At 45.5% G+C, this 8,591-nt stretch overlaps 1 pseudogene; it reads left to right on the top strand.

The window, feature by feature from the left end:
• Window positions 1-3,546: 3,546 nt before the first annotated feature.
• LOC123174951 (uncharacterized) lies at window positions 3,547-4,332 on the top strand (annotated as a pseudogene).
• The last annotated feature ends 4,259 nt before the right edge of the window (window positions 4,333-8,591 follow it).

Genomic DNA, 8,591 nt, shown 5'->3' with positions numbered 1-8,591 from the left:
TCTTCTGGATCAGCATCGGGGAGCTCGAGGAGGGAGAGGCACCCTTCCTCAGTCCTCGCGCACTTGTTCACCATATTGAACATCTGCAGGGCTGTGCAGAGATCCTCATGGATGGAGAGCTTCTCCTTCATCTTGACATCGCAGACGCCATCAGTGAATGCTGAAATGATGGCCTCGTCCGACACCTTGGGGATCTTGAGGCGAACGTTGTTGAAGCGCTGGATATACTTTTGCAGGGTCTCTCCAAGTTGCTGCTTGATGCGATGCAGGTCACCCGCAGTCGGCGGACGGTCGCGAGTGCCCTGGAAGTTGGCGATGAAGCGGCCGCGCACTGACCCCCTCGGGTAGGTTCAGGAGCCAAGAACGCGCGTCATCCTTGAGGGCCATCGGGAACCAGTTCGCCATGATCTTCTCGTCGCCGCTGGCCGCCTTGATGCTCATCTCGTAGAGCTATAGGAACTCGGCGGGATCGGCGGTGCCGTCGTAGCGTGGAGGCAGGTCAGGCTTGAACTTGCTTGGCTAGACGATGTTGCGGAGCTCCGGAGTGAACGTGCGGCATCCTGTCGTGGCCACCGGAGGTCTTCGAGGGGGCGAAAGCTGGGCTTGGTGCACGCACGCCGCCACCTCCTGCGGCGGTACGCGGGCCTGATGCTGGGGTGCTGGAAGCACGCGCGCTTCTCCTTGGGGTCGCTGCACCACCTGGCAACTCACACTCCCGAGCTGGCGCAGGGCGCGGCGGCCACTACTCGTGGCCGGTAGGGCCCGTAGTGGCGTTGGCCACCGGAGACGGCGCGACGGGCACAACCATCACCCGCCGGAGCCGTCTGAGCGACGCGGGCAGCGACTGCGGCCCGACGCTCAGCGCGAGCCCGGTGCGCGTCGGCCATGGAGGTGTCGGAGTGGCGATGGATCGATCGACGGAAGAGAAGATCCGACGGACCCCTACCTGGCGCGCCAAATGTCGGATTATGGGATCCGCAAACCCTTGAGAGGTTTGAACTCTGGGGTGCGTGCGGAGATCTCAACCTACCCAGCCTGCCTACTCGCGATCCTCCTAAGCCTAGCGCGACAAGCTCAAAGAGACACAACACTTTATCCTGGTTCGGGCCACCTTGCGGTGTAATACCCTACTCCAGCGTTTTGGTGGATTGCCTCGGAGGGCTGAGGATGAACTAGTACAGTGGATGAACTGGCCTCAGGAGGTGACGTGTTCTTGAGCTCGAGGGAGCTGGTGTGGTGTGAGCTAGTTCGACTTTTCTTGCCTCTATGGTGGTGGCTAGTCCTATTTATAGAGGCCTTGGTCCTCTTCCCAAATGTTGGTGGGAAGGGATCTCACAACGGCTAGATTTGAAAGGGAACAAGTAGTACAGCGTATCCTGACAAAAGTAGTCTTCGCCTGCGAAAAGCCTCTGGTCGTGACGCTGCGGCGGGCTCGTTAATGACCTTCGTCCTGCCGTCCTGGTGGACTTGGTCTCGTTGCACCAGAATGGAAACTTTTGGCTGATTCCTCGGAACTCCGCGCCTGTGGCTTGCCTCCTTTGCACCGAAGAAGAAACCTGCACTCTGCGCCCGCCTGATCTTGGTCGTCATGGCTCACGTCAGCTGAGCCTCGTGAGGTGAACTTTGCATAGAACTCTCCGCCCTTCGGGAGCCAGCCTGGTGAGGCCGATCCCCTGGGGGGTCTTGACGTCGTCCGCCTCGCGAGGCTTGGCCCCTCGCAATGGTCTTGGGTTGTTGATGTTGAAGCTGGGCCGTACCAGGCCGTCGATGGAGCCACGTGGTGGGTCGCAGGCAAGCAAGGCTGGATACCCCATATCCAGGACGCCAACATCTTTTGAAAGTTTCTTCGCTATTTCAAGAAATGTACGCCTTTTTTATTTTTTTTATGACCTCGGAAAATGTTTCTGCTTCCCAAAATTATTCACAATTTAAAGGAAACGAAATTTCAAAAAAAATGTCCCAGCTTTCCAAATTTGTTTACAAATTCAAAAAATGTTCATGTTTTTAAATTTCTCTCACAAATTCAAAAAAGGTTCGAGAATTTCAAAAACGGTTCACATTTATTAACTTTTGATCACCAATTAAAAAATGGAAATTTCCAAAAATGTTCCCACTTCCAAAATTTGTTCACGTCATCAAAATGTTCATGTTTTCAAATTTGACGCCGAATTCCAAAAATCTTCGTGGGAATTCAAAGAATATTCATGCCTTGAAAATTTTGTTCGTAATTTGGAAAAATGTTAACGCTTTCAGCTTTTTGTTCTGTTTTTTTCGGAAATTGTTTTGCATTTCAGGAAATTTCGCATAATTTTGAAAAACAATCTCATTTTCATTTTGTTCATTTTTTGGGAAAAATGTTCGAGATTGCCAAAAATGGTTTGAGTTTTACATTTTTTGCTATCAAATATGAAAATGTTTGCTATGAAATATGAATTTTCTTGCTATGAAATATGAAATAGTTTTAAATCTGTTTTGGCTTATGTTTTTATAAGGCGGATTGCCATTTTGTCTACAAAATCCCAGGAATTCTGGTGGCTGTTGCTCACTTGCAGTAGGTCATCCGTAGATCCCTGCCGCTGTTGTATGCTTCTTTGAGTTTGGCACTGCAATCCTAACATAGGAAGCTGACAGTCGCAGTAGCTACTGCGAAGTCATAGGATCGATCCCCAATTCAGGCGCTTTTGCCTTTTTGCTTTTTTTCATACCGCAATCGTGCCACCGGAAATGGGCCGGCCCAGGTTAGTCGCGCCCTGTGCAAAATGTCGGCATTTTGCCGCAGCAAGCGGCATATAGGATGTCCCATCACGTCCAGCCATTGTTCTACAAAAAAAAGGCCCCGTCCTGCCATAGGTTTTCATTCCTCCTCGCTTGACGATGCCGCCGCCGTTTTCTTCCGATGCTAGTTCGTCCCGGTCTGTGCAGCGCCATCGCCATCGACTTCTCTCCCTTGACTGATCCCCTCACATCTCATCCATATCTTTTGTGCAGGTCTTCCTCTACTTTCCCCAGCGGAACGACGGCGGACGATACACTCACCATGACGACCTCCTCGTGGAGATCCTCTCGTGCGTCCCGGCCAAGTCGCTATGTCGCTTCAAGTGCGTCTCCAACCACTGGTTGAACCTCATTGACCACCGCAAGAAGCTCCCGCAAACCCTGGTCGGCTTCTTCTACACCAGTAGCAAAAGCAGCGTCGAAGAGCGCTTCTTGGAGTCACCTGTCCAATTCACAAGTGTCCCAGTGGCAGTGAGCAGGATCTGCCGCCGTCTGATCAACACCTCTTTCACCTTCCTGCCTAACCACCGGTGCATTGATGTCTTGGACTGCTGCAATGGCCTCCTCCTCTGCCGCTAGCACAATGTTTCCGACGAGGTTTGCCAGCTCCATTATATTGTGTGCAACATGTTTTAAATAGCGGGTTATGGCATATAGCGACAACCCTTAAAAACAACTATAGATGGGCTATAGCGGCAAATTGTACATGAAATCATTTAGCTTCAACATGCTAAAATAGCTATAGCGGGGCTATAGCCGGCTATTTGAAACTATGGGTGCAATCTCGCCACGAAGAAGTGGGTCGTCGTGCCAGGCTCTGGCCAGGCCACTAGACAGGTGGGCACTACACGTTTGGGCTTCGACCCGGCTCTTTCCTTGCAGCATTTCCATGTGTTTGAATGGGTAAAGGAGCAGAAGTACTATGGCGTCGAGGACCAGTGGGATCAGTGGAACACCGACCTTGCCGGAGTGGCAGTATATTCTTCTGAAACTGGATGATGGTTTATAAGGAGAAGAGATGGAACGGGCACACCTTCATCGCTAGTCGTCACTCCTCATCCACAGTCTTTCTTAATGGATATATGTTTTTTTCATGCCTTTGACCACAAGACATACAATTGTCTAGCTGCTGTGGACACGAAGGGGGAAACACGGATGCGATTCGGTGTCCTTGGTGGTTTGGTTGATGGTTTTATTCAGCAGCCACAGGGCTACCAGCATTATCCAATTTTCAAAATGATGGCTATGGTGATGTGGTTCGACTCATAGTCTACGTTCTTGAGGACTATGACAGCCAAGAATGGATATTGAAGCACAACATTGAAGAAACGTCACACATCTTTGGAGGAATAAATAGCCTCGATAATGGTGACTTCATATGGATTGCGATTCATCCAGACTGCAACTTGGTGTTCTTCACTGTGGGGTGGGATACCACATTCATTTGCTATTATGGATCGTCGGCAGGTAAAAGTGATCCAGCATCTTGAAGATGGCACGCTGCCATATCTGCCGTGCGTGCCGTTGTACGCAGAGCTACAATCGTTGCACATGTGACATCAGTATGAGATAGCTGTTTTTTTAAAAAAAGGGAGGACTCCCCGACCTCTGAATCAGAACAATGCTTATAGCCACATTTATAGATAAATAAAGATGTTTAACAAGGTCTTATAGTCTGGAAACAAAATAACGGCAAGCTCACAAAGAGCCACAACGCCAAGAACAAAAGGGCCAAAAGCCACAACCGGCTGGCATAACAAAGATAGGTAAACTAATTGCCTATCTTATTACACCACCATCCAAACCGGTTGAAGATATCCCGCGCTACCATCTCCCACCGAATAGACCCAATAACCAAACGCTCTCTGGCCTCCGTCGGAGTGAGTAACGACCACATACGGATCACCGCAATAACTTGGAATGAAACCTACAAAAAATGAATATTTGTTGTTCTATTAAAAGCCAAATCATTTTTGCAATTTCAAATTGCCCACAACAAAGCACACACTCCTACACGAATGTGTCTAGCTGTTTCATGTCCTCAGGCATGCCTCAACCTGACGCAGCCTGGTAAGGGCGCTCCGTGCCTCCGCCGCGTGCGGCGATCTCTCCGCCCACTCCGATGTCTCCGGTGATCGAGCGACGATTACGTCGACAACCCTCCCCAAGTTCTACGACGTCCAATAGACCACAGCTGACAGCTGCTGTTAGATAATAACGAGAATAAACGAGACAAAGAGACACGGATTTTTACGTGGAAACCCTTGCGGGAGAAAACCACGGACGCACGAAGGCGCAATCACTATGATGGAGGAGTATTACAAGCACGAGAAGACAGACCGTCTGAGGTGCGACTACATGGGGTATATAAGAGGGTAATACATGAGAGTCCTTGGAGGACAAGTAAACGAGTTGTACTCGTACGCGTCGGTACCAACGCAAAAGCCCACACCGTATGTACTACGTCTAGTCCAATACGGTACTAGAATTTAGATCATAATTTAACAATCTCCACCTTGATCCAAATTCCCTTCAGTAGTCAAAGAAAGTGAATAACTCCATCCAAATCAGCATAAACACCTTGTGCGTCAAAGTCCATAGGACTAATGAGAAATACCAACTAAGCCTGAGCAAAGCTCAAACTTATTGGTCGGAACTGGCTTTGTCATCATATCAGCAGGATTATCATGAGTACTTATCTTGCATACCTTCAAATTGCCTTCAGCAACAACATCTCGAATATAATGAAATCTGACATCAATGTGCTTTGTCCTCTCATGATACATTGGATTCTTTGTAAGATATATGACACTTTGACTGTCAGAAAATATGGTAGGGCAAGATGAATCTCCACAAAGCTCAGTGTATAAACCTCTCAACCAGATAGCTTCTTTGCATGCCTCGGAAATAGCCATATACTCGACATCAGTAGTGTAACAAGCCACAATAGACTGCAAAGTTGTTCTCCAACTCACAGCACAACCACCAATGGTGAAAACATAACCTGTGAGTGATCTTCTCTTATCCAAATCACCAGCAAAATCAGAATCAACAAAACCAACAAGTCCATCTCCAGTTTTCCCAAACTGTAAATAAGCATTAGAAGTACCACGCAGGTATCTGAAAATCCACTTAACTGCTTTCCAATGTTTTTTTCCGGGATTAGCCATGTATCTACTCACAACACTCAATGCATATGATAAGTCAGGACGAGAACAAACCATGGCGTACATAAGTGAACCAACTGCACTTGAATAGGGAACTCTAGACATGTACTCAATATCTGCATCTGACTTAGGACATAAAGCTGATGATAATTTGAAGTGTGCAGCTAACGGAGTACTTATTGGCTTGGCATTATGCATATTAAAACGACGAAGAACTTTATCAATATATCCCTTCTGACTTAGATATACTTTTGCAGACGGTCTATCTCTGGATATTTCCATGCCAAGTATTTTCTTTGCTGCACCCAAATCCTTCATCTCAAATTCATTACTCAATTGCTTCTTTAGTTCATCAATATCTGACATACTCTTTGTAGCAATAAGCATATCATCAACATAAAGGAGCAAATAAATAGTTGAACCATTGACAGTTTTCAAATAAACACAACTATCATAATTAGACCTTTTGAAACCTTGAGAGAGCATAAAGGTGTCAAATCTCTTGTACCACTGTCTAGGGGATTGCTTCAATCCATAAAGAGATTTCTTTAACTTGCAGACAAGCTTTTCTTTTCCAGAAATAACAAAACCTTCAGGTTGTTCCATATAAATATCCTCTTCTAATTCTCCATGTAAGAATGCAGTTTTAACATCCAATTGTTCAAGCTCAAGATCATGCATGGCAACAATACTGAGTAAAGTGCGAATAGAGTTATGCTTCACAACAGGAGAAAAGACTTCGTTATAGTCAATACCTGGAATCTGGCTATAACCTTTAGCAACTAACCTTGCTTTATATCTTGTCTCATAATTAGGAGAAACACCTTCTTTCCTCTTGAAAACCCACTTGCAACAAATAGGTTTCTTCTCTCTAGGTAATCTTACTAAATCCCAAGTGCCATTCTTTTCAAGTGATTCCATCTCATCATGCATAGCGGTCATCCACTTATTACTATCACCAGAAATAATAGCCTCGAAATATGAAGAAGGCTCAGAATTACCTTTAATTTCTTCTGCAACAGATAAAGCAAAAGAAACAATATTGCACTCTTCAATTAACCTGTCAGGTTTATTAATACCCCGTCTAACTCTGTCACGTGCAAGATTCCAACTGGGTGGAACAATAGGCTGATTTGGAGTGGGAGTGACATGATCACCATTAACAACGGGTTCATCATGTGCATCAACAATTTCATTACCAGATGTATCACCTGAATCAATAACATGCTCCACCTGAACAGTAGGCTGCTGAATAGTAGGCTGCTGTTCACTCTCAACGGGAACATTAGTAGATGAAACATCATGTAACATAGCAGATTCATTAAAGATAATATTTCTGCTAATAACAACCTTCTGGGTTTCAGGATTCCATAATTTAAAACCTTTAACACCAGACTTATAACCAAGAAAGATGCACTTAACAGCCCTAGGCTCCAACTTTCCATTATCAACATGAGCATAAGCAGTGCAACCAAAAACTCTCAACTGTGAATAATCAGCAGGTGAACCAGACCATACCTCAATTGGAGTTTTCTTATTAGGAGCAATAGATGGTGAACGGTTAATGAGATAACAAGTAGTGGAAGCGGCCTCAGCCCAAAAACGCCTATGCAAACCTGCATTGGACAACATGCAACGGGCTCTGGAAATAATGGCTCTGTTCATACGCTCAGCAACACCGTTTTGTTGAGGAGTATAAGGAACGGTGTAGTGTCTGACAATGCCTTCAGACTTGCAATAATTTTTAAATTGCTTAGAACAGAATTCCATACCATTATCAGTGTGAAGTATCTTTACCTTCCTTTCAGTTTGTCTCTCAATCATAATCTTCCACTACTTAAATGCTGAGAATGCTTCATATTTATGCTTCAAGAAATAAGGCCAAACTTTTCTAGAATAATCATCAATAATAGTCAGCATATAACTTGCACCACCTAATGACTTCTTGCGAGATGGTCCCCATAAATCAGAATGCACATAATCAAGAATACCTTCAGTTGTATGGGTCAAAGTATTGAACTTCACCCTCTTGTGCTTGCCGAAGATACAGTGCTCACAAAATTTCAATTTACCAGGTTCATATCCATCAAGAAGACCTCTCTTGTTTAACTCTGCTAAACCAAGTTCACTCATATGTCCAAGACGCATATGCCAAAGGTTAGCAGCATCGCAATCAGAATTCTTTGAAACAACTGGAGTAGCGTTACCTGAAACAGTAGAACCTCAAAGGTAATAAAGACCATTGGTCGAACTTAAGTCACCTTTCATCACAACAAGGGAGCCTTTGGTGACTTTCAAAACACTATCTCCACCTGAATACTTGTACCCCTTTGCATCAAGGGCACTCATAGAAATAAGATTTCTCTTCATCTTCGGAATATACCGAACATCTGTCAAAGTTCTGATTATGCCATCGAACATCTTGATTCGAATAGAACCTATGCCTTCAATCTTGCATGGTGAATTATCAAAACCCAAAACGGAACCAGCAGCAGTAGTGGAATCAAAAGTATTAAACCAATATCTATGTGGACACATATGAAAAGTGCATGCGGTGTCAAGTACCCACTCATCATTGGTCTCAGCACATCCAGCAATAACGACAAGAGCATCATCGGAACTATCATCACGAGCAACGTTAGCAGAATT

The sequence above is a fragment of the Triticum aestivum genome, unplaced genomic scaffold, assembly GCF_018294505.1.
Source record: "Triticum aestivum cultivar Chinese Spring unplaced genomic scaffold, IWGSC CS RefSeq v2.1 scaffold32938, whole genome shotgun sequence".
Lineage (NCBI taxonomy): Eukaryota > Viridiplantae > Streptophyta > Magnoliopsida > Poales > Poaceae > Triticum > Triticum aestivum.
Note: the sequence above shows the minus strand (reverse complement) of the source record. Positions and strands in the feature narration are given on the sequence as shown.